The sequence below is a fragment of the Macaca thibetana genome, chromosome 13, assembly GCF_024542745.1.
Source record: "Macaca thibetana thibetana isolate TM-01 chromosome 13, ASM2454274v1, whole genome shotgun sequence".
Lineage (NCBI taxonomy): Eukaryota > Metazoa > Chordata > Mammalia > Primates > Cercopithecidae > Macaca > Macaca thibetana.
In genome coordinates, this window is record NC_065590.1 from 105,951,563 (window position 1) to 105,978,469 (window position 26,907).

The following is a 26,907-nucleotide window of genomic DNA, read 5'->3' on the forward strand; positions in this document are numbered from 1 at the left end:
GCTCCTGTTGACTGTATAAATCCTATAATCATTGTTTGAATTTACATTGTGTTACCTGATAAAAACAAAGGTCATTAAATTTGTTTTTATTACCATTTAGTCAAAACTATAGAAAAACTACTATAGTATTGATGACAGGCTGCAGGATTTAGCTATCTGTGGCAAATGAAACTCTAAATTGGCAGTGTCAATGTAAACGCCTAAGTTTTCAATAGACTTTCTTCACCTCTGCAGAGTACCCAGTGATGATCGACTCATGAAGGGCTATGAAAAATGCTTCTCCACACAGAGATTTTAATCTCCAACACTGTACTCCAGCAAATGAATCAAGCTTCTTGTCAAGAAACACATGCTTTATGACTTGGGCACAAGACTTTCTCAGGTTACTCCAAAAATATGGGCCTAGAACATTCTTTTAAATTGTTTCCAGGAGTTTTTGGGGAGGGGCAACAAATGTTGAAAGGATGGACAAGCCATCTAGATGGAGTTTTCACCAGCCTAACTGTGATGATGTATCAAAAAGAAAACTTTGTCATTTCTTAAAATAATTTCAGCAGTGTTACAGTTCTTTTTGAACTTTTCTAGCTGGAAAAATTGTAATGCAAAAAAAGATTTTATTATGTAAAATATTATTAATCTGAAAGGAAAAATGAAAATTTATCTTCTTTATCATATATAAGAGTTCGTTTTATTCAACTGAGAAAACCATATTGCTATTTTTAAACTCTGAGTTTATTCTCAGAGTTTGCTAGAAAAAATTATGCAAAAAATTATGTTGTCACTTCACCAAATGGCTCCAAAGAATGTCATCCATGAATTTGGGATGTCCATGTCCATGATAAGTGACAGCCTATTTACTCAGGGGAAGCAGTCAAGGAAGCCGGAGATTCACAGACTCAGAAGTACTTTCATTGCTCATATTCTGTAAAATAAGCACGAAAAATAAGACAGGCACATATGGCTTTTAAGTTTTTTGGCCAAGAATTTAAGATGAATGAGTTTTTTTGCCTGTAACTCTTATTATCAGGAACTCTACAATCAATATCCCTACAAATGTTAAGTGGATGTATGGCCTGCAAGAATTTTTATTACAACCTTGTGAACACCACCTTCAAATATTTTATATATTAAATTACATGAAGATAACATTATAAAATATTAAAGAGGTATTTAAAGGCATTCTCTTGATGATAATGAGAGGTCACATTAACTTGGCAATGATGTATTATTGACTGCAGAGTCTACTGCACAGCTCATCAGAAATCCTCCAAGCCCTACTCAACACCAGGACAACCAGAAGTGGTTGAGGTTTCCAGTTTCACCTCAAAAGAATTAAAGGTGAAATGTCATAAGTTATATGCATATTATAATTGCTAAATTTAACACATGGAACATTAAGGACTACTTAGAATGACAAATATTACATACAAAGTTAAATTAAGGCAGTCACAAACTTGACCTTCATATTTGGCTTTACGGTTTGGCACTACGGGGAACATCACACACGGGGGCCTATTATGGAGAGCGGGGAGGGGGGAGGGATGGCATTGGGAGTTATACCTGATGTAAATGACGAGTTGATGGGTGCAGCACACCAACACGGCATAAGTATACATATGTAACAAACCTGCACGTTATACACATGTACCCTAGAACTTAAAGTATAATAATAATAATAATAATAAAAGAAGGATGCTCTGCAGAGGAACTAAGTAGTGAGAACCACTCAGAGTTTTCTTGGGAAATCATTCGTTAGAAGATTTAGAAAAATGAATGAACGAATAGCAAATCCTTTAGCTTATCTCAAGAATCAACTGTCTCATCTCACTTTTGGTACTTTCTGAAAATGTCCTGCATAAAAGGCATATGTCGTTTATTCAAGGTCGACTCCCTGCTGTATAGCATTTGCTCTGAAGATGGAAAGGCTAGACACTTCTCCTAGGTGTATGTCGTTTATTCGAGGCCGATTCCCTGCTGTATAGCATTTGCTCTGACGATGGAAAGGCTAGACACTTCTCCTAGGTGTATGTCGTTTATTCGAGGCCGATTCCCTGCTGTATAGCATTTGCTCTGACGATGGAAAGGCTAGACACTTATCCTAGGTGTATGGATCTCCCCTTCAGCACTGGAAGTAGATGAGTAATCGTTTCCTAAAATCATAAACCGAATCGTTTTCCAACAGTTTCCAAGTCGAAAATGCAGATTTCATTTTTTAAAAAAGTCAACTGGAATATCAGAAAGTCACATTAAGTGGCTGTGAAAAGACAAACTGAGCATTTCCTGTGCACTCTCATCCTGGCTGATGGCTATCAGCCTTGGACAAGAAGATTTCCAATGTCTATTAGTCCAGTGCAGAAGTAAAACCCCAAGCAGAAGTCCTAGTTTCTAACACAGTTTTCACCCTCCACCATATCATGGCAATATATAAACAATATTGAAAGTTGGCACGGGAAACTCAGATTACACTGTGAGGGTCTGAGAGAAGCAGGGAGACCAGAGCTTGTATTCATTTATCAAACACTATTTCTGTACTGTACATTTTGTGTTGATGGAGGCATCACTTAAATGAAAGAGAAAAAATGAAACGGTTATGAATAAATCTCTAAAGCAGATATTCATTATGTTACAAAGCCTGTTGAAAGATGAAAACTTCCATAACAACACAAAAATAAATTCAAATCCATGGAATCCATTTTTCAGATTATTGTATGTATTCATATGCATAATAAAAATGTATACAATTATTTTGCTCATTTTAAAAAAGCAATTTTTTTTATACAGCCCCAAATGGTGAAATGAGTAGACTCTAGATATAATCACGATTCCATTATTCACAGTATGCAAAAATAAATAAATTACATTCCTTACAGAATGGCAAATTAAAAACCATATGATCATCTAAATAGATTCAGAAAAAAAGCATTTAATAAAATTTAACACTTCTTCACGACAAAAACTCTCAGTGAATAGGTATAGAAGAAAAGTACTTCAAAACAATAAAGGCCACATATAACAAACCTGCAGCTAACACTATGCTGAATGGAAAAGCTGAAAACCGGAACAAAACAAGGATGCCCACTCTCACCACTCTTAATCAACATGGTCCTGGAAGTCCTAGCTAGAGCACTCAGGCAAGAGAAATAAGGGACATCCAAATTGAAAAAGAGGAAGTCAAATTGTCCCTTTTTGCAGATGACATGATCTTGCATAGAAAAACCTAAAGGCTTTACCAAAAAACTCTTAGAACTGATAAATGAATTCAGTAAAGTTACCGAATACAAAATCAACATACAGAAATCAATAGTGTTTCTAAATACGAACAATGAACTTGCTGAAAAAAATCAGTAAACCAATTCCATTTACAACAGCCACACACATACACACACACACACACACCTTAGAATAAATTTAACCAAGGATATGAAAGATCCCTACACGGAAAACCATAAAAAATTGGTAGAAAAAATTGACGATGACACAATGGAATGACATAACATGTTCATGGACTGGAAAAATCAAAACTGTTCATATGACCATACTCCCCAAAGTGATTTAAAAATTAAATGGAAACCCTATCAAAATACCAATGACATTCTTCACAGAAATAAAAAAGAAAATCCTAAAATTTGCACAGAACCACATGAGGCCCGCACAGAACCACATGAGGCCCCAAGTAGCCAAAGCAATCCTGAGAAACAAGAATAAACTTGAAGGTATTACACTTCCTGATTTAAAATTATATTACAAAGTTATAGTAACCAAAATGACATGGTACAGGCAAAAAATAGATAGACTAATCAAACAAGATAAGTATCCCAGAAATTAATCCATGTATCTATAGACAACATACTTTTTTTTTTTTTTTTTTTACAAAGGGCACCAAGAATATATATTGAGAACATTTTCTCTTCAATAAATGGTGCTGGGAGAACTGGCTATTCACTTGCAGAAGAAGGAAACTGGACCCATCTCTCACTTTGTATAAAAATTCAACTCAAAATGGATCAAAGATCTAAATGTAAGACCCAAAACTATAAAACTACTAGATGATAAAAATAGAGGCAATGGTTCTGGACACTGGTCTGAGAAAAAATTGTAAAAATAAGACCTCAAAAACACAGATAACAAAAGCAAAAATAAACAAATGGGATATATCAAACTAAAAAGGTTCTGCACAGCAAAGGAAACAACAGAGTGAAGAGACAAGCCACAGAATGGGAGAAAATATTTTCAAAGTATTCATTTGACAAAGGATTAATATCAGTATATACAAGGAACTCAAATCTCTCAACAGCAAAAAAAAAAAAAAAAAATCCTACTGAAAAATAGGCATATGATCTGAATAGACATTTCTCAAAAGAAGACAAACGACTAAAGATATGAAAAAATGCTTAAAATCACTAATCATGAGGCAATGCAAATAAAACCCACAATAAGATGTTATCTTATCCCAGTGAGAATGGTTATTACCAAATAGACCAAAAATGACAAATGTTGGTGAAGGTGGAGAGGAAAGGAAACTCACACTGTTGGTGGTAATGTAACCTGGTACAGCCACCATGGAAAACAGTATGGAGTTTTCTCAAAAAACTAAAAATAGAACTACCATATGATTCTGGCAAACCCGCCACTAGCATTTCTCCAAAGGAGAGAAAATCAGTTATGTCAAAGATATATCTGCACCCCATGTTAATTGTAGCAATATTTGCAATAGCCAAGATACGGAACAAAGCTAAGTGTCCCACAACAGGTGAATGAATAAAGACAATGTGGTGTATACACACAGTGGAGCACTATTCAGCCACACACAGAATGAAACACTCCCATTTGTGGCAGAGTGGTGAACCTGTAGGACATTACTTTAAGTGAAGTCAGCCAGGCCCAGGAAGTTAAACACTGCATGTTCTCACTCATGTGGAAGCTGATCTCATGGAACTAAGGAGTAGAATAGTGGTTACTAGAGGCTGGGAAGGGGAAAGGGTAAAAGAGATGTGGAGAGACTTTTTTAAGGATACAAAATTACAGCTACATAGGAGGAATACTTCTAGTGTTCTATAGCACTGTAGAACGATGATAGTTAGCAATAATATATTGCATATTTTCAAATAGCTAGAAGAGAGTATATTGAATGTTTCTAACACAAAGAAATAATAAATGTTGGAGATGATGAATATAATTACCCTGATCTGAGCACTATATATTGTATGCATTGAAGCATCATCATGTACCCCATAAATACGCACAATTATGTGTTAAGTAAAAAAAAACACAGCTTCACCCTATCCCTGTACACCACACCCTACTGTCTACTTCTGTCATTTATTCTATCATCATATCCTGTTCCGAAATTTACTATCTGATCTAATGTGTTACTTTTTGCCACAAAAGAAAAAGTTTCTCCATTGAGATTAAGCAAAACACACATTAATATTAAAACAGCTGACATTTATTTACTGTAAATCTGCAAGAAAAGAAAGGTAGCATGTCCATCTCAAGTATGCCAGATGAGTCTTTCCTTCTGTGATTTGTATTTACAATAACTCACCTTAGAAAACAATTCTGGTTTGGAGGTATGGTAGGTTATTAAGGGTTTTGAATGACTAACACCAAGATATTAGAGGAAAGCAGCAAACTTCAAACCTAAGGATACAAATAAAAATATGCGCAAATGCATGGGTGCTTTGAAGGTGAAGGGAGGGAGAGGGAAGAAGCAAGAGGAGGACAGGAGGAAGGGAGAGAGGAGAGGAAAGCTCAGCTTCCTATCACACACTCTTGACTTAAAAAAGGACAAAAACTCTACTTTGATAATAAAGTTCATGAATGAAGAAATGAAGTTTTAATATTATGAAATAAATATGCTATGCAAGAAATCTCTCGAGTAGTCAGACTTTAGTAACTTAATATTTAGCATATTAAAATGAAGACTTTTAAATAAAAAGTTTTATTTAACATAATTTGAAGGTTAATGCTGCTGTTGATTCAAATTGTGAATGTCCTGTGGATGTCCAGTAGATTTTTGTTACTATTTTTTAATAATAATAGTATGTTTAAGGCATACAAAAGGATGTTATACATAGCAAAATGGTTACTATAGTGAAGCAAATTAACATATCCATCATTTCACCTGATTACCCATATTTTTGTTTTGTTTGGTGTGTGTGTGTTTGTGTGTGTGTGTGTGTGTGTCAAGAGCAACTAAAATGTAGCAGGAATCTCCAACATAGTATGATTGTGTGACCTTTAGTCCTCATGAGGGGCACTGGACCTCTAGACTCACTCATCCACTTGTGCACTGCTTTGCATCCTCTAACCTACAGCTCCTCATTCCTCCCCACCGCCATCTCCTCACTTCTGGTGGCCACTGTTTGATTCTCCTTCTCTGTATGTTTGACCTTTTCCTCAGGTTCCACCCATAAGTGAGGTTATGTGGTATTTCCCTTTAATGTCTGGCTTCTTTCCCCTGGCATAGCATCCTCCAGGTTCAACCCTGTTGTGACAAAGGGCAGGACCTCCTCCTTCTTCAAGACTGAGTAATATTCCATCCTATATATTTTCAAATGGTAATTGACAATTTACAATTATATAAACTTATAGGGCAAAAATAATGTTACGATTTATGAATGCAATATGAGATAATGAAACCAAGCTGGTTAACATATCTATGACCTCAAATACTTCATGGTTTTATAACGAAAACATTTAAGATAATATTCTTAGCAATTCTGAAATGTACAATAATCTATTAAAAAGCTATCTTTGCCACACTGTGCAAGAGAACTTAAAAAAAAAATCCACTGCATAACTGAGAGTCTGTGCCCTCTGACCATCATCTCCCCATTCTCCAATCCCCAGCCTCTGTAAGCACCACCCTACTCTCTGCTTCCATGAGTTCAATTGCTTTAGATACCACATATAAGTGAGAGCATGTGGCACTTGTCTTTCTGTATCTGCCTTGCCAGTTTTTAATTGGGTTACTTGTTCTTCTCCGATTAACTTGAATGAATTCTTCATAAATTTTGAATATTAGCCTCTTATCAGATACATGTTTTGCAAATATACTTTCCCCATCCACAGCCTGCTGCTGCTGGTCTTATTTTCTCTGCTGTGCAGAAACTTTTCAGTTTGATGTAGTCCAATTTATCCATTTTGCTTTTGTAGTCTGAGCTTGTGGTGTGACAGCCAAGAAATTATCGCCAAGGCCAATATCGAGGAGCTCGTCTCCTACGTTCTCTTCTAGGAGTTTTATGGCTTCTGATCTTACAGTTAAGACTTTCATCCATTTTTGGTAGATTTCCTAAATGGTTAAGCTAAAGGCCCAATTTCACTCTATCACATGTGGAAGTCCAGTTTTCCCAGTAACATTTATTGAAAAGAATATACATTCTCCATTGTATCCTCTTGATGCCCTTGTCCAAAATTAGTTGAATACATTTGCTTAGACTTATTTCCGGGCTCTGTATTCTGCTCCACTGGTGTATGTGTCTGCTTTTTATATCAACATCATACTGTTTTGATTACTACAGTAATATAATCTTAAATCAGAAATTGTGATGCCTTCAACCTTCTTTTTCTTAGAACTGTTTGGCCATTCAAGGTCTTTTGTGATTCCATATGAACATTTGAATTGTTTTTTTCTGTTTCTGTGAAAAATGTCATTGAGATTTTGATAGGGATTACGTGGACTCCTATATATCACTTTGGCTCATAGATGTTTTAGCAATGTTAATAACCATGAGCCCAGACACGAGCCCAAAATGACTTTCCATTTATTTCTATCTTCTTCAATGTTTTGAATTGTCTTCATCAATGTTTTATAGTTTTCATTGTATAGGTCTTTTATCTCCTTGGTTATACTTATTGCTAAATATTTTATTTTTTTCTGGTGCTTGCATTAATAAATGGGATTTTCTTGATTTTTCAGCTAAGTTATTATTTGTGTATAACAATGCTATTAATTTTTGCATATTAACTTCATATCCTGACACTTTACTGAATTTAATTATGGGTTCTAACAGTTTTTCTGTGAAATCTTTGGGGTTTTTACATAGAGAATCATGCCATCTGCAAACAGATAACTTTACTTCTTCCTTTGTGATTCGGATAACTTTTATTTATTTATTTTTTGTCTGATTGCTCATGCAAGTACTTCCAGTGTCATGTGGAATAAAAGTGATGAGACTGGCCATCCTTGCCTCGTGGAGGATCTCAATGTTAAAGCGTTTGTTTTTTCATATTGATCATAATGCTAGCTAGGAATTTTTCACAAATGGCTTTATTGTGAACATGCTTTCTATACCTGAACTGCTGAGATTTTTTATCATAGATACTGGGCTTTGTCAAATGATTTTTCTGCATCAGTCTGTTAATGTGATGTGTCACATTGGTGAATCTGAAAACGTTAAACTGGCCTCACATGCCATGGAAGACTCCTACTTGGTCATTGCATGTAATCTTTCTGATGTGCTGTTGGACTTGGCTTGCTAAAGTCATTACGAGAATGTCTGCATAATTTGTTTATCAGAAAAATTGGCCTGTAGTTTTCATTGTTAGTGACATCTTTGTTCAGCTTAGGTGCCACGGTGATGGTGGCTTTTAAAAATGCGTATGTAATTATTCCCTCTAGATTTATTTGTTGAAAGAGTTGGAGACGTATTGATATTATTTCTTCTCTGAATATTTGGTATAATTCAACCATGAAGCCATCTCGCCCTATGCTTTCTTTTGTTGAAAGGATTTGATTACTTCTTCTATGTCCCAATTTGGTTTTGGTCAGTTCAGTCTTTCTATTTTTTCCTGACTCAAACTTGGCAGGTTGTATTTTTCCACAAATTTATCTATTTCCTCTAGGTAGTCCAATTTTCTGGCATATAATCGTTCATAATAGTCCCTTATGATCCTTTCATTTCTGAGGTATCCATGGTAATGCCTTCACTTCTTTTTCTATTTGAAACTTCTTTTTCTTAGATTATAATATGGTTTGGCTTTGTATCCCCACCCAAATCTCATCCTGAATTATAATCCCCACAATCACCATGATCCCCACGTGTCAAGGGAGAGAACAAGTGGAGGTGATTGGATCATGGGGGCAGTTTCCCCCATGCTGTTCTCATGATACTGAGTGGGTTCTCACAAGGTCTGATGGTTCTACAAGTGGTAGGTAGTTCCTCCTGCCTTAATTCTGTTCCCTGCCACCTTATGAAGAAGGTGCCTTGCTTCCCCTTCACCTTCCACTATGATTGTAAGTCTCCTGAGGCCTCCCCAGCCATGCGGAACTGTGAGTCAAACTCTTTCCTTTATGTAAATTACCCAGTCTCGACAGTTCTTCATAGCAGTGTTAGAATGGACTAGTACAGACAAAGAGTTTGCCAATTTTATTATATTTTAAAAAACAACTCTTAGTTTTACTAATTCTTTTTCTTGTTTACTGTTGTCTATTTGACTTATTTCTGTTCTGATCTTCTTTCCTTCCTTCTGTAAACTTTTGGTTTACTTTGCTGTTCTTTATCTCATTTCTTGAGGCTTAATGTTAGACTATTCATTTGGGATCTTTCTTTTGTTTTAATGTAGGTATTTATCACTATCAATTTCCTTCTCACAACTGTTTTTGCTGCATCCCAGAAGTTCTGGTATGTTGTATTTCCATTGTTGTTTGTCTCAAGACAGATAGTTTTCAAACTTCACTTTTGACTCCGTAACCCATTGATTGTTCAGGACAATACTGTTTAATTTCTACCTATTTATGAATTTTCCAAGATTCCTCCTGTTATTGATTTTTAGTTTCCTTCCATGTGGTCAGAGATGATACTAGATAGAATTGCAATACAAAATTTGTTAAGACTTGTTTTATGGCCTAACATATGGTCTATCCATGTGTATGTTCCATGTGTGCTAGAGAAAAATGTGTATTTTGCTGCTGTTGCATGGAAAGTTCTTTATATATCTAATAAGTCATTTTGGCCCAAAGTACAATTCAAGTCCTGTATTTTCTTATTGATTTTCTGTGTAGTTGATCTATCTATTGTTGAAAGTGGAGTGCTTAAGTCCCATATTATTATTGTATTGCTATGTATTTATCCCTTTACGTTCATTCATATTTGCTTTATGTATTTAAGTACTCCAATGTTGGATGCATATATGTTTATGATTGTCATGTCCTCCTGATAAATTAGCACCTTTTCACTAGATAATGGCCTTTTGTCTCTTGTGACCGGTTTGGTTTAAAGTCTGTTTTATCAGATGTAAGTTTAACCACCCCTTCTCTCTTTTGGCTACCATTTGCATGGAATATTGTTTCCCTATCTTCAGTTTCAATATATGTGTGTCCTTAAAGATAAAGTGGGCCTCTTATAGCCAGTATATAGTTGAGATCATCTCTTTTTCGGTCCACTTCACCACTATATGTCTTTTGATGGGAGAATGTAGTCAATTTATATTTAAGGTGATTACTGATACATAAGGAATGACTAATGTAGTTCTCTCATTTTCTTGTTGTTGGTAAGGTGATTGATAGATAAGGAATGACCAATGCCGTTCTCTTATTTTCTTGTTTGTAATATTCAAGGTGAGTATTGATAAATAAGGAAGGACCAATATCATTTTCTTTTGTTGTTGTTTTGTAATATTCAAGGCGATTATTGATGATAAGGAATGACCAATGCCATTTCCTTATTTTGTTGTTGTTTGGAATATCCAAGGTAACTACTGATAGAGAAGGAATGATCAATGCTATTTTCTCATTTTCTTGTTGTTTGTAATATTCAAGGTGATCATTGATAGATAAGGAATTACCAATGCCATTCTCTTATTTTCTTGTTTGTAATATTCAAGGAGATTATTGACGCGTAAGAAATGAGCAATGCCATTCTCTTTTTTTGTTGTTGTTTGTAGATCCTGTTCCTTTCCTCCCCTCGTCTGCCTTTATAATGTGATAATTTTCTGTCGTGCTCAGCTTTGATTCCTTTATTTTTACCCTTTGTATATCTGCTATCATTTTGTTGCTGTTGTTGTTTTGTGGATATTATGAAGCTTATGTAAAATATCTTATAATCTACAATTTTAAGTTGCTGACAACTTACTTTTTTTGTATACCAAAAAATCGAGCCTTTAACTTCTTCTCCACAGTTTATGTTTTTGATGTCACAATTTGCATCTTTTGACATTGTGAATACCTTAAAAAGTTATTGTGGCCTTAATTTTACTGTTTTGACTTTTTACCTTCATACTGGAGATATGTATGGGTTACACACCACCATGATGACACTGGAGTATGCTGAATTTGACTATGCACTTACTTCTACCAGTGAGTTTGGTAACTTCAGGTGTATTTGTGATAATGATTACCCTTTTCTAGCTGCTTGAAGTACTCCCGTAAGCATTTTAGATACAGCAAGTATACTGATAATGAAATCCTTTTTTTTTTTTTTTTTTTTTTAATCTAGGAAAGACTGACTTTCTCCATTTCTGAAGGGCAGCTTTGCTGAGCACAGAATTCTTGGCTAACGGTTTTTGTGTGTTTGTTTGTTTTCCTTGTAGGTATCATACTATCCTTTCCTGGCTTTCAAGTTTTCTGCTGAGAAATCCATTGACAAACTAATGGAGGTTCCCTTACATGCGACTTAATACTTTTGCTTCATTTAAAAGTATCCTGTTTTGCCTTTGACTTTTGACACTTTGATTAAAACGTTCCTTGGTGAAGAACTCTTTGGGTTGAATATGTTTGGGGATCTTTGAGCTTCAAGAAATCGGATGTCCATATCTCTCCCAAGACTGAAAACTTCCAAGTTTACAATAATTATTTTATTAAATAAGCTTTCTGTCCTTTTTTTCTGTTTTTGCTCCTTCTGAGTCCCATAATGCAGAACTTTTTTCATCTGATTGCTTCCTGTGAGTGCCGTAGGCTTTCTTCACTATTTTTATTGTTTTCTATTCAACTCTCCGAATGAGTCATTCCAAAAGACCTATCTTCAAGTTCACAGATTTTTTTTTTCTGCTGCTTAATCTAGGTCTGCTATTGAAGTCCTCTATTTTTTTTTTTATTATTATTATTTCATTGAGTTATTCAGCTTTGAGATTTCCGTCTGGTTCCTTTTTATGCTACCTGATTCTTATCTCTTCTAATCTTTAAGTAGTGCCTTTTGTAGGGGAAGATTTTCACATATAGATGGGCCTGAGGGTGCCAGCTGGGCAGGGTGCAGGGGTATAGTCTCTGTGCAGGTTCTTCAGTTGTAATGAATGTCAGTAATGACTGTGTGTCTAAGTGGTATAGGCTGCAGGAATTCAGGACAATGATGGTGGCAGCATAAGTCCAGGATCCCTGGTGGCAATGGCTTTACATATCCTACTGCTTTTGTCTTCTCTGTAGAGGGGAGTCTCAGCTGAGAGAATCTTTCTTAGCACAGGGTCTGACACAGCCCACAGGCAGCTGCAGTGGCACTGAGATCCAGGGCACAGGTGCACAGGGCAGCTGTGGAGCCAGGGCCCTGGGCTCTGGGTGATGTGAAGCCATTGTGGCACCCATTGCTCAAGGTGCAGATTCACTCTCTGGGGCTCAGGTGGCTTCAGATTGTCCACGAAGCTGGGATCTGTTGTTCTGAGGCAGACTCTGGCAGCTCAGACCTGGGGGGCCAGGTTTTAGCTCTAGTTCTGACCCGGGGGAGCTGGACACAGCACTGTCATGGCCCTGGGAGATAAGAGGTTCTCCAGAAGCTCAGCTCTTGGGACACAGGGCACAGCTGCAATCCTGGACCCAAAACCAACAGGGCACAGCAGCAACTAGAGCCAGGAGATGAGGTGCCACACAGTGGTAGCTCGGGGATGGTGGGACATGGCAGTGGCCCAGGACCTGTGAGGCCAGTGCAGCAGCAGCAAGGACCCAGGAATGGCAAGACGCCAGTGCAGCCTGGAACCCACAAGGTGTGGAGCAGTGCAGTGGGGACTCCATGCCCTGGGGAGGCAGGAACCTCTGCAGCTTGAACTCTGGGGAGCTCGTCCAGTTTCAGGGAGGCACGGAGCTGCTGCTGTTCACCCTGGAGGCTGGGGTGGCACAACTCTGCCTGGGGTCTGATTCCTGAGGAACTGAGCTACCTCGTCTGCTCAGCCTCAGAAAGCACAGCCACACACAGGACTCTGTGAGGGCTCCAGCCCCCCAGGGGCAGAAGGCTGTGCCTGCCCTGCATGATGCCACCTTATATTTTAATTGATTTCATCTGTTTTGCTGAATTTGATGTTAAGTCTTCATTTCAAGGAGAAAGAAAAAAAGGAAAGATCATAGTAAAAGTTGTTTCTATTAAAATTAAATGATACACTGCAGTGTATTAATATCAGGAACTTGTTTAAAATTACAGTCACCTCAGACACCTTCTGTGGTTTATATTCTGCAATGACTTCTCTATATTAAACAATCCAAGGCTCTCTGAAACCTTAAAGTGCCTTTGGAATTATTAGAAAAAGACTCAATCATCTTGAGTGATGCTCTTACCTAACTTTCTTAAAATAAACCTGCACATCAGAGCATCCACACGTCACAGCACCCACATACCAGGGCACCCACATACCAGGGCACCCACACATCAGAGCATCCATACAGCAGGGCACCCACACATCAGGGCACCCGCACACCAGGGCACACGCACACCAGGGCACCCGCACACCAGGGCACCCACACATCAGGGCACCCGCACACCAGGGCACACGCACACCAGGGCACCTGTATACCAGAGCACCCCAAATTCTGGAGAGTTCTGCATGAACCAGGGCCACGTGTGAGCAGCTACAGCCTTGCCTGTGTAACTGGAGCTATTTTCACACCTGCTTCCCTGGCAGCTTTTGTTTCCTTTCCATTCCAATGTTGTCAGGCTGATAGTGTTCCAGTGAATAAGAGAAAACTATTACAGACTCACACAATCTTTTAAATTAGGTAGCACTCACTAGCTCTGCTTCTCAGAAAGAAAGCCCTAAAACCCGTGACCACCAAGCTCACTTAACTCACAAGCATCCTAAGCTCTGAAGATGCCACATCCAGCCACCTACGATTCCATCCCCGTTGTCTATGTGAACTGCATAAACATAAGATGCCTCCGTCATAAATTCAATCATGATCTTCACTCACTAGTGTGTCGGTCATAAGGAAACTGATACTGTTCCCACCAGAGTCTGTTAGAAGAGGGACCCGTTGGCCCCACCCTCTGCCAAGGTCCTGGAGGCCAGGCCCTGGACTGTCTCAGAGCGACTCAAAAGGGCACCATGGGGTTTGAACATTGACCTGAATTCATTTCCAAAATCCTACTCTTTTAAAATTTCTAGACTTCCCCAAACTTCAGTGACTGTCCCTGCACAAGGGACACTCTTCTTATCCTCCTCAAAGGACTGTAAGAGTTAAACTTCAGTACATGCGATTCTTCTCACAGAGTCTCTCTAAGTGGCCCTGAGAGATTATTTATCATTGATAACAGGGAAGTCTAAATTCTTGAAGTAATTGGAAGGACACTAGACATTTTGAAATATTATGTATATTTAAATTAAAAAGTACTTTTGATCTTCCAGGAAGGTCCCCAGTGGTGGACACTGACACTTGCCATAGTACTGGCTGAACTTGAGGAGCAATGGCAAAGCAGGTCTCACAACAGCATCTTTGGGGCCAGAAGGATTTGTATCTCAGGCAATTTCTAAAGCAAAAACAACTGGATTATTTGCCGCACCCCCACACACCAGAGCACCTAAAGAAAGCTTTAGGGCTTTCTTTCTGAGAAGCAGAGCTAGTGAGTGCTACCTAATTTAAAAGATTGTGTGAGTCTGTAACAGTTTTCTCTTATTCACTAGAACACTATCAGCCTGACAACATTGGAATGGAAAGGAAACAAAAGCTGCCAGGGAAGCAGGTGTGAAAACAGCTCTAGTTACACAGGCAAGGCTGTAGCTGCTCACACATGGCCCTGGTTCACAGAGAACTCTCCAGAATTGGGGGTGCTCTGGTATACAGGTGCTCTGATGTGGGTGCCCTGGTATGTGGGTGCCCTGGTGTGTGGGTGTCCTGATGTACAGGTGCTCTGGCATGAGGGTGCCCCGGGGTGCGGGTACCCTGGTGTGTGGGTGCTCTTACCTGCAAAGGTAAGAGTGGCCCGGCAGCATGCTGACTCCCCTTCCTGCTTCCAGCCGCTCCTCAGGACGAAGGCTCTTCCTACTCAGAATTTAAATTCGACCTGCAGTGCACAGCACACGCACCTCAGGGCTTCTGATGTATCTTGCAATTCTTTTTGAGGTTTCAACATTTCTCATTTAGCTACAAAGTCCATTTTATATTATCCTTGTCAAGTTCTATTTACTTTGATAGCTTTAAAAGCATGTCTTTCATTGATTCATTAGCAATAAAGCAGTAACACTGGAATACTCTTCATTCAATCTGCTGTACTTCTGTCTAGATCTTGGGATTGGAAAATGGGACTCCCTTCATTCTTACGGAAAGCTAACTTGAGACAAAAAGCAGATTTCGGCTTGTGATAGAAAGCCTGGTAAGGAAAGTTAGACTTGAAAGTTCCAAACTGAATTCCACATCCACCCACCCCAAGGTGACAAAAGGTTTCTGACAATCCATTTCTATACACATTTAGCCAGATCCAGGTTCAACCATCTAAAATAGAAGGACTCTATCAAATATTCACAGACCTCCAGAAGAAAAAACAGATCGTAGCTGACTTATTTATTAGTGCAGCCACATTGGCCTGAGTAGTTGTATCACATTTTCAATTTCAAAAGCCATTTTTTACAGCCTAGAAAGGAAGATATGGCAGCACAGCAGACACGATGAACGTCAAAGGCAAAGGCCCAGCGGTGTGAGGAGTGGATGCCAGAGAGGCAGTGCTGTGGATTCCAGTTCTGGGAAGAGGCATCCCAGCTGCTCCAGTCTCTGCTTTCTGAGGAACACTGGGGACATTCATCATGGGTTTTTTTAGAGTGTGTGAAGGGCAGGACCTTACTTTAACATAAAGACATCTAAGTCAATATTTACATGGGAAGGGAGGGAAGCAGAGGAGAAATATAAGTATTAGGGGAGAAAGGCTTCACAGCACATTCAGCAGAACAGGTGAAATAAATTAAACACAGAAAGAAATCAATCACAGATCTGGCATAATGAAGGCATGTGCATGGCAGTAAGACACCAACAACAGGTGAAAATTCTAGAGAACAATAAAATACAGGTGGAGGCCCATGTCATGGTGATCCTATCACACAAAGCTCAAAAGTCTCTGTGACTCTGGTATGAAAAGGGTGATTCTTCCTGTGTTCACAGGTGTCCAGGCTGTGACTTTAGACTATGATAGGATCCAGACAAAACCCCGCCACAGCCGCTGTGCCACAGAGACCTGAACGGGGAGCTTTGGGACCTGGGTTTTATGTTCCCTTTCCTTCCCCACCAAGTGTAGTATATATATTTGGTTATAGAAATAGTCGTTCTGTGTAAGTGTGTCAATATCTTTATGAGTAATGGTGAGCCTCGTGTCCAACCTGACATTCCCACTATAGTGCAGGTGGCCTCTGTGTAAGAGCCCACCCTTCAGCTGAGGATACTTCCTGGCACTGAACAATGAATGTTCCACATAAGAATGACTGAAGGGTTCTCGTTCGTCTTGCCTTTCTTTCTGAGACAAAACACCCCTTCCTTTCTGTGCAATTTTCTGAGTATTTTCTAATTGTCCCATCTGTCTCCCGAATATACACATCAAATTAGCTACAGGGCCCAGGCCTATCCAAAGTCTTACAGAAACATTATTATTTATCAAATTATTTATTACCGTTTAAGTGGAATTAAATTGTGGTTGTGAATGAATTTTATTTGTACTTAATGAGATGATATGCTATAGTAGGAAGAAGCGGATTTTGAGGGAAAAATCTAAGTGTATATGACTCTTCACCAGCCCTTGTGAGCTGAGTAAAACTGGGCAACTCAGGATTCCTCTGTTTATCTGCTGCCCTATGAAATGTGAATGATCATGCATCTCTTGTCTATTTCATACTTTTTATGAAGATCCAATGAAAATAGAAGTTATTTTCCTATGACAAAATATTAGTGTCAGGAAATCCTATGCAGATGGAACCCTCTAACTTTCATGTCCTTTTTCACGTGGTTTTCATCATCCATTCTCTGTGTGTTATATGCAGTCTGACTTGGGTTTCGAAGGTTTTGCCATGCTGGAAATACCACATGTAAATTCCATCCAATCATAGAGGCGTACTTCATTCTTCTTCATTGCATTAAGTATGAACAGGGTGATCACCGAGAACAAGCCTCTGTGAGCGGGAATAAAAGCAGCTTAGGGGACTTTGCAAGCCACTTTTGATTTCCGAAAGCATGACATGTTATGATGCAGACGTGCATCCAGCTCTCCGTACCACGCACCCGAAAGACAGCGTGCGTCCACTACTACCAAGGAGCTCTCCATACCTTGCACCCCAATGACAGCGTACATCCACTATTACCAAGGAGCATGGTGAGAAGCCTCAGGGTCGGGAACCAGGTGAGCATCCTGACGCCGCTGTGACATGCGGGGGAGGCCAAGCTTCCAGGTGAGGGTGGAGACTTGGGGTGGAAGGAGCATGGTGAGAAGCCTCAGGGTCGGGCACCAGGTGAGCATCCTGACCCCACTGTGACACGCAGGGGAGGCCAAGCTTCCAGGTGAGGGTGGAGACTTGGGGTGGGCATCGTGTGCCACACATCGGAGCAGGGAGGAGACGAACATGGCTGCGGGACCCAGGATGCAGAGGTGAGCTGGAAAGCCCAGCCTGCACATTGGCTCTTTTGTAAGCAATGGAGTCATGGATGATTTCTGGGCCAGGGGCAGCAGGGTCCTGAGGAAGAACCTCATTGGAGGGAGGGTGAGCAGGAGCTCAGCATCCTCACTACTGAACCACGCTCAGAGCAATTCAATCCTCATAAAATCTATGTATAGAACAGTGTCAAATCCAATTGCCCATGGTGATTTTAGGTATTAAAACAGATTTTTTTGGTGACCGGCTGCTGAGTAGGCTGGCAGGCCGCCTTAAGGAGCACGCATGTGGTTCCTGATTTGTGAGCCTTGGCGGGTGTACACACCTCTCTGAAGCAGTGAATGAAAGTATGAAGGACACCATATCTAAGAATTTAAATGTCTAAGCAGCTAAGGTGGACCTCATGCAGAACCTCATATGGCAACCACCCTTATCTAAGTTGTAAGCCCTGCAGCAGATGCCTGAAACCATGGACATGGACAGAAACAAATCCCAGGCAAGGCCTCTGCGTGGCACAGCTGGCAGTGACAATATGTAAGTGGGGCCACCCCACACTCACCCCGCCCCCACCAAACCCTCCCAGCCTCGTGGCAGAGCCCAGCCTGCTCCCACGGTTCAGCAGAGGGCAGAGTGTGTTGCTCTCAGGGAAAGAAACCCCTAAATTCCCCTAACTCAGGGGGTGGCAAAAGGTTGTCAAACAACTCATGAAGAACTGGCTCCCTCAGCCTTTCTGAGGGCGAGATTCAAACAACTCACCAAGAACCGGCTCCCTCAGCCTTTCTGAGGGTGAACTTCAAACAGCTCGCGAAGAATTGGCTCCCTCAGCCTTTCCGAGGGCGAACTTTAAACAGCTCGCGAAGAATTGGCTCCCTCAGTCTTTCCGAGGGCGAACTTCAAACAGCTTGCGAAGAATTGGCTCCCTCAGCCTTTCCGAGGGCGAACTTCAAACAGCTTGCGAAGAATTGGCTCCCTCAGCCTTTCCGAGGGCGAACTTCAAACAACTCATGAAGAACTGGCTCCCTCAGCCTTTCTGAGGGCGAACTTCAAACAACTCAAGAAGAACTGGCTCCCTCAGCCTTTCTGAGGGCGAACTTCAAACAGCTCACCAAGAACTGGCTCCCTCAGCCTTTCTGAGGGCGAACTTCAAGCAACTCACCAAGAACTAGCTCCTTCAGCCTTTCTGAGGGCGAACTTCAAGCAACTCACCAAGAACTGGCTCCCTCAGCCTTTCTGAGGGCGAACTTCAAACAGCTCATGAAGAATTGGCTCCCTCAGCCTTTCTGAGGGCGAACTTCAAACAGCTCACCAAGAACTGGCTCCCTCAGCCTTTCGGAGGATGAACTTCAAACAGCTCGCGAAGAACTGGCTCCCTCAGCCTTTCTGAGGGCGAACTTCAAGCAACTCACCAAGAACTAGCTCCTTCAGCCTTTCTGAGGGCGAACTTCAAACAGCTCATGAAGAATTGGCTCCCTCAGCCTTTCTGAGGGCGAACTTCAAGCAACTCACCAAGAACTGGCTCCCTCAGCCTTTCGGAGGATGAACTTCAAACAGCTCGCGAAGAACTGGCTCCCTCAGCCTTTCTGAGGGCGAACTTCAAGCAACTCACCAAGAACTAGCTCCTTCAGCCTTTCTGAGGGCGAACTTAAAACAGCTCGCGAAGAATTGGCTCCCTCAGCCTTTCTGAGGGCGAACTTCAAACAGCTCACCAAGAACTGGCTCCCTCAGCCTTTCTGAGGGCGAACTTCAAACAGCTCACGAAGAATTGGCTCCCTCAGCCTTTTTGAGGGTGAACTTCAAACAGCTCACGAAGAACTGGCTCCTTCAGCCTTTCTGAGGGTGAACTTCAAACAACTCACCAAGAACTGGCTCCCTCAGGCTTTCGGAGGATGAACTTCAAACAGCTCACGAAGAACTGGCTCCCTCAGCCTTTCCGAGGGCGAACTTCAAACAGCTCACCAAGAACTGGCTCCCTCAGCCTTTCTGAGGGCGAACTTCAAACAGCTCACCAAGAACTGGCTCCCTCAGCTTTTCCGAGGGCGAACTTCAAACAGCTCACGAAGAATTGGCTCCCTCAGCCTTTCTGAGGGCGAACTTCAAACAGCTCACCAAGAACTGGCTCCCTCAGGCTTTCTGAGGGCGAACTTCAAACAGCTCGCGAAGAACTGGCTCCCTCAGCCTTTCCGAGGGCGAACTTCAAACAGCTCATCAAGAACTGGCTCCCTCAGCCTTTCTGAGGGCGAACTTCAAGCAACTCATCAAGAACTGGCTCCCTCAGCCTTTCTGAGGGCGAACTTCAGTCCCGTTCCAGTGGGTGGGATGGAAATGAAGGAACACCGTGGAGGCTTTTTCCTTCCTGGAGATGGATGCACGGCACAAGCCAAGGATGGTGCCGTGGGAGGACAGAAAGATACTGGGAGGAAACCACAGCACACAACCAGATTTCTTGTTCAGTGAAAAGAGCAAGCCATATTCACTCAAACCACCATAAGCTGAGAGGATTTCACAGCACACACGGCCCTTCCTGGGTGGAGTCCCCAGGTTTTCACAATGCCAACACCCTAGGGCCACACACACTGACAAAATGACACACGGCAAGTCTCAGGCCAGGTCGACAAGTGAGTTTTTCCTTTCTCCATTTGTCTTTTCCCTGAGGTACATACATGCAGAAACCTAAAACTTAGATAAGTATGTGCACATTAGAAGTCTATTGACTTAACAAAAGAAGTTCAACTACAAAAAGAAAGCTCAATACAAAGTGTTTATTTTTAAATTATCTTGAGAGAATTGATCAAATCTCATATCAATAATCAATAAACCATGCATCAAACAGCAGACCGTGTCACTCAGCTGGTCCGAAAAGGCACTGCTTTTTCCTTTTCTGGTTTAATAATTTCACCATTACTATACTAGGAAGTTATCAAAATAACATTACTCAACCCTAGGCAACACCAACATAGAGCAATAACCCAAGGAATGTACAAAAATAAAGAAGAAATGAAGAAATGTCGTAACCACATTGCACTGGTTCTTTCCAAATGTTTGAAAGACAGACAGCACCGGATGATGACCCAGAAATGGGTCTTGGGGGTCACTCCCCGGCTCTGCTATTTACACGTGTGTCCCTGTGCAAACTCTTTAACATATCTTTGCCTCAGTGTCCTCATCTATAAAATGGGAATGAAAATCCCAGTCATCATCTCATAGGGTAGTTAAAGGTCATACCATGAATGCCTGAAAGTATTAGCAAAAATGTAGCTATATTTTTCTTAGTCTTATCCATACATGACATAATTTCATTTATATTTTTGCTTATTATCTTCTCCCGCTATAATGCACACTCTCTGAAAGCAAGAACTCAGTCTATTTTTCGCTTCTCTCAGCACAGAGGGCAGTGCTTAGCACTCAGGAGTCTACAACATTTGTTAACCGAACGACGGAATCGATGAGTGTGCGCCTGCAATCACAGCATGCGCAGAGGCTTTGTCTAGTGTTTATGAAGTTTAACATCATCAAATGGATCATTTGTAGAAATTTATAATCATGGTCAGGCACAGTGGCTCACGCCTGTAATCCCAGCACTTTGAGAGGCCAAAGCAGGCGGATCACGATGTCAAGGATTGAGACCATCCTGGAAAACATGGTGAAACCCCATCTCTACTAAAAATACAAAAATTAGCTGGGCATAATGGCTGGCGCCTGTAATCCCAGCTACTCAGGAGGCTGAGGGAAGAGAATTGCTTGAACCCGGGAGGCGGAGCTTGTAGTGAGCCGAGATCGCGCCACGGCACTCCAGCCTAGGTGACAGAGCAAGACTCTATCTCAAAAAAAAAAGAAAAAAAGAAAAAGAAATTTATATTCATTATTTGAAAGGTTAATGAATTGAAGGAATTAAAATTGGTGATTGACATTTAATGCTGAAGAAAAATTATACTTAAGTTTTCAAATGTAATATTAACAAATTTCCCATTAAACACAATGAAAATAATTATATATCTCCCTGAAAATATACAATCTCACCAGGTATTCAACAATGTCTAGACATATGTGCTTAACCCTATATCTGCACTGAGGAGAGTCTCAGACCTATCTCCACCTCTCAGCCTCTCCATACCCATGACGTGGACCTGTGGATCCCAAGTCCCCTGTGATGAGTGTGAGGTCTGAAGGTCTCCACATCAGAGGGACCAGGGGGCAGGGGCTCCAGGGCGTGGAATCCTGCACGCAGGCCGCACCTCAACGGTACAATCAGAGCCTCTCTCTGTCAGGCTCTGCACAGCTGCTCAGGCAATTCAGATGCTCAAGAGTCACTTCGCGAAGAATTCAAGGCACAAGTGAACTGAGCCGGGCTGCCTGGCTCCACTCTGACATCAGGCAACCGTCCAACCTCGGGATGTCCACACTCCTAACTCAGGCCTCAGGAGCCTTCTCCACTCCACCTACAGTAAGTCTCTGGGGAACCACCTCAGTGCCATTCATTTAATTTAAATGCCTCTCTTTAAAAAGTGTCTTACCCTGATATTGTCCTCTGAGCCTCACAGGTACACTCCGCTGGCCAGCAAATCAGCCCTGAAACGCAGCACGGATCCCCAGCTGTCCACACTCTGCTTCCGACATTCACTCAACACCCCAGGACCTGTGCGGGCCATTTCACTAAACGCACCATCGGCCCACCTGGTGCTGAGGCTAAAAGGAAACCTCAACCTGGCCTGAGTCTTCCTTGCTCTCAGACACACAGCCCACCCTTCAGCAGCATGTGGCATGGAGCCTCCGAGGACATCCAGCTTCTGGCCACTTATCTACAGATTCACCAAAATCCCAGAAGGGCAGGGATGGCGGCCCCTCCTACACCCTGCACTGGCTCTCCACCTTCCTCCCTGCTTCCTGGAGCAGCTTCCTCACAACAGCCAGGGGGACTTTTCTTAAATGAGAGGCTACCCTAATCACTCTATTTTAAACAAACTTCAGCTGACTCTCTCTTACTCACAGGATAAAATCATTAACCACATTACAAAAAACAGCGCCCTCTACCCGTCTCCTCCGTACCACTCCACAGGAGTTTCGCTCACTCCACAGGAGCCGTCATTTCTGCAAATGTATCGCACATGTGTTCACTGCCAGCCTTCTCCAGTTGTCTACAAGCTCTGCAACGGCGAGAATTCTGCCTTGGTCTCTGCTGATGGCCCGAGAAGTGTCTTACCCATAGAAGTTGTTTATTAAATAGGATTGGATAAATTCATGGATAAACAAGCAAACTAATAATTTTATATTTTGTGCTGATCTAACATCTCACAACTGCCTCATTCTTAAAAATGAGCGAGGTGAAGCCTCGGGCTACCTGGCTGCTCTGGCGTCCCTGGAGAATGAGAGCTGGAGAGCCTTCCCACCTGTCCTGGCCTTTCATCACCTGGGGATAACTGCATACCTGCTCATCCGGAAGAGGATCTAAAACGTGGAGGAATGCAGACAGTTTCTCTTAGCATCCGTAGGGATTCCTAGTTCTAACTAATCACCCCGTGTTTGGTCTGTCTGCCTCCCGACCTATCTGGCGACTCCATGCTCTGTGGGGTAGAGGGTATGTGCTCCTGGGCTCTGCTCTGTGGGGTAGAGGGTATGTGCTCCTGGGCTCTGCTCTGTGGGGTAGAGGGTATGTGCTCCTGGGCTCTGCTCTGTGGGGTAGAGGGTATGTGCTCCTGGGCTCTGCTCTGTGGGGTAGAGGTATGCGCTCCTGGGCTCTGCTCTGTGGGGTAGAGGTATGTGCTCCTGGGCTCTGCTCTGTGGGGTAGAGGGTATGCGCTCCTGGGCTCTGGGCTCTGCTCTGTGGGGTAGAGGTATGTGCTCCTGGGCTCTGCTCTGTGGGGTAGAGGGTATGCGCTCCTGGGCTCCAGCACCAAAGTCCACAGAGCCTCCTGCACTCCCTTCATCCTGAGGCCAGACTCCTGTGTCAGTTTAATACAAGATATTCAGGACAACCCAGGGGCTCTGCTCGCCTGTAAAACACTCGTTCTGTGGTTTACACGGAAGACATAAAATAAATGAGACAAAGTCCCTGATCCCTTAAACTCACAATTCATTGCCAGGACTTTGTTACTGACTGCATACAATGAGGATATAAATGTGTCTCCAAAACATGAACTCTGGCACAGCGGATGAAATGGATCCTGGTGGGGAGAGGCAGGTGCAGCCTGGAGGAACCATGTAAGTTCATCTCCAAGTGCTGCTGAGGTCGCGGGCCTGGGCCTGGAGGGGTGGTGAGGATGGAGACAGGCGAGCTGGCAGGACGAGGGGGCAGCAGGGATGGGCAGGCAAGGCTCTGGGTGGGAAATCTGCAGCGGGTACGGAACACAAGCCTGGAAGCAGGCCTGGGAGAAGCGTGGGGACCTCCCACTGGGGCTCCCCACTGGAGTTACTTGTGAAGCTTCCAATGTCAGAAGAGAAGTGCATCAGCATGGTCTGCGGACTGGTAAGATGGGATCTCCCGGGTCCCAGTTTCTCCTGACCACACCCACAAGCCTTGGTTGCTTGAGGCAGGGATGCTGGCTTGGGAGGGCACACGGGCTACAACCCCAGGGTCGCACGCACACTCTAGGGAGTGTGGCCTCCTTGACCTGTTTCTCCCCCTACAGAAAAAATAGATTTTCTTTCTGAATTAACCATAAACATCCTTTACTGAATGCTACCTGTTGACCAACCTTACTGTCTTATTCTCTTTTCTGGGATTTTCATCATATCCACCAATTAAAAAGTAAAACCCCACTAATGAAAATAACTAAAAATGTTCACAAAGATGAGAGGAACAGAGCTGCATCAGGCCATGCCTTCTTTCCACTATCCACCAGTCAGCCAGATGGCTTCAGGGGTGCAGCAGGAACCAACCACACCCGACACAGCAACGGTGGACCCACGGCTCCGTGTGGAATCACACTTCATACGCGCCAAAGCACTGAGCTCTGCAAAGCTGGTCAACACAATGATAACACTTGATGTAATACATGCAACAAAATACTACAGTTCAAATGAATCATCATGTTTCTTTTAAAATGCTCTAAAAACCTCAAAAAGAGGCCAGGTGCAGTGACTCATGCCTGTAATCCCAGCACTTTGGGAGGCCGAGGCGGGCAGATCACCTGAGGTCAGGAGTTCGAGACCAGCCTGGCCAACATGGTGAGACCCCACTTCTACTAAAAATACAAAAATTAGCCAGGCGTGGTGGCGGACACCTGTAATCCCAGCTACTTGGGAGGCTGGGGCAGGAGAATCGCTTGAACCTGGGAGGTGGAGGTTGCAGTGAGCCGAGATCACGCCATTGCATTCCAGCCTGGGCATCTCAGTGAGATGCCATCTAGGGGTGGGGAGGGTGGGGGAACAAACCAAAAAAAAAAAAAAAAATCCTCAAAAAGAATTATCCTTTCATTCAGAGGTCTGCAAAGCCTTCTCACTTTTCCTGCCATCTTGGTTATAACTAACACTGTATTTTTTATAACACTGAAATTCCTAGGTTTCCTTCCGAACAGCCCCTGCTGCCTCTGAGGCCGAGGCTGCCGCTGGGTTTTGGGGGTTGCTGGCCCCTAATTCCGGATTAAATGGAAAGCCATCTGCTGCGAGTTTGAAGGCCGGTTTGTAAGCTTTTGCTCCGAAGGAGAAAACTGTGCTGCTGACCTGACTCCTACATGTCCTTCTGGTGAAAAAGAATCTTTACCCGGATGCAGACTTCATGGCGAATCATTCTGTGGAAACCTCTCTTCCCTGAGAACAGGTTCAGAGCTGCCGTGGGGAATTCACATCCCACTGAGACAATCTCCGCAGCAGAACATGATCTCCTGCACCACACATCGCTGTCCTGACCATCGTGCCCTCACCACACCACCTTCAGAGGACCTGACCATCGCTGCCCTCACCGCACCCACCTTCAGAGGACCTGACCATCGCTGCGCTCACCGCACCACCTTCAGAGGACCTGACCATCGCTGTCCTGACCATCGTGCCCTCACCGCGCCACCTTCAGAGGACCTGACCATCGCTGTCCTGACCATCGTGCCCTCACCGCGCCACCTTCAGAGGACCTGACCATCGCTGCCCTCACCGAACCCACCTTCAGAGGACCTGACCATCGCTGCCCTCACCGCGCCACCTTCAGAGGACCTGACCATCGCTGCCCTCACCGAACCCACCTTCAGAGGACCTGACCATCACTGCCACACCCACCTTCAGACGACCTGACCATCACTGCCACACCCACCTTCAGACGACCTGACTCTCGCTGCCCTCACCGCACCCACCTTCAGAGGGCTGGTGGTTAAGGCTTCCCCAGCCTGGGACCTCCATCCTCTTCAGGGCACTCTACCTGCATACTGGGCTTACGGTTTGGGTAAAATTGGATGAAATGAGTAAGAATGTTTTGAGAAAAAGTATGAGCTTATTCTGCGCTTTTCACCCAAAACCTCCACATTTCTGGTAGAGCGTGGAGAGAAGCATGTCCCCTCCAGGGACACAGCCAGCGGTCCCCTGCAGTGGCTGTGCTTTCCGGTGTGAGGCACATGAGGTCATAAGGCCACCTCGCCTCACCCACTCTGTCTTACTTCCTGTTCCCCTGCAGGCCTCAAGGACTTAAGCTAATCTCCCCCAACACAGCCCATGTCCAAGTGCCCCTTGCTCTGGAGAACAGGGGAGGAGCAGCCTGAGGCTGCACACCCAGGAGCTGCACACCCAGGTGGGAGGAGGCCAGCTGTGGGGATGCAAAATCCTCCTGACAAGGAGACAGATGCATGCAGTTTAATGTAGGGGGGTCATTATGTCCAAAATCGAATTGTATGAGAAACAATCTGCACAATAGCGGAATGTGTGGCCGGAAGTCCCACCCTCACTTTTCGATTGCATACAGGGTGATCTCTCCCTATGAATGTCAGTGATTCTTGTGATTATTCCCATAGCCAGTGCTTCATTTCATGGACTGAGGTAGCAGTCAGTGCAGTGCCGCCAGCTGCCAAGTGCAGAACGGACGGGTTTCAGCCCCACCTGGTGCGGTCAGCTAGTCCTGCAACAGGCAAGTTATGTTCTTACGCTTGGAGACTTGTGTCAGATACTTCAATGACCACCATGGACTTCTCCATCTGTATTTAATTCTCCTCAATTTTTAACATACCTTAAACT

The 26,907-nt window shown here is 42.9% G+C and overlaps 1 protein-coding gene across 2 annotated transcripts in view; it reads right to left on the reverse strand.

Annotated features, from left to right (window-relative positions):
* The window catches only part of SNTG2 (syntrophin gamma 2), a 374,364-nt gene that overhangs the window by 211,961 nt on the left and 135,496 nt on the right, over positions 1–26,907 (reverse strand). The gene's annotated exons all lie outside the window — the stretch shown is intronic.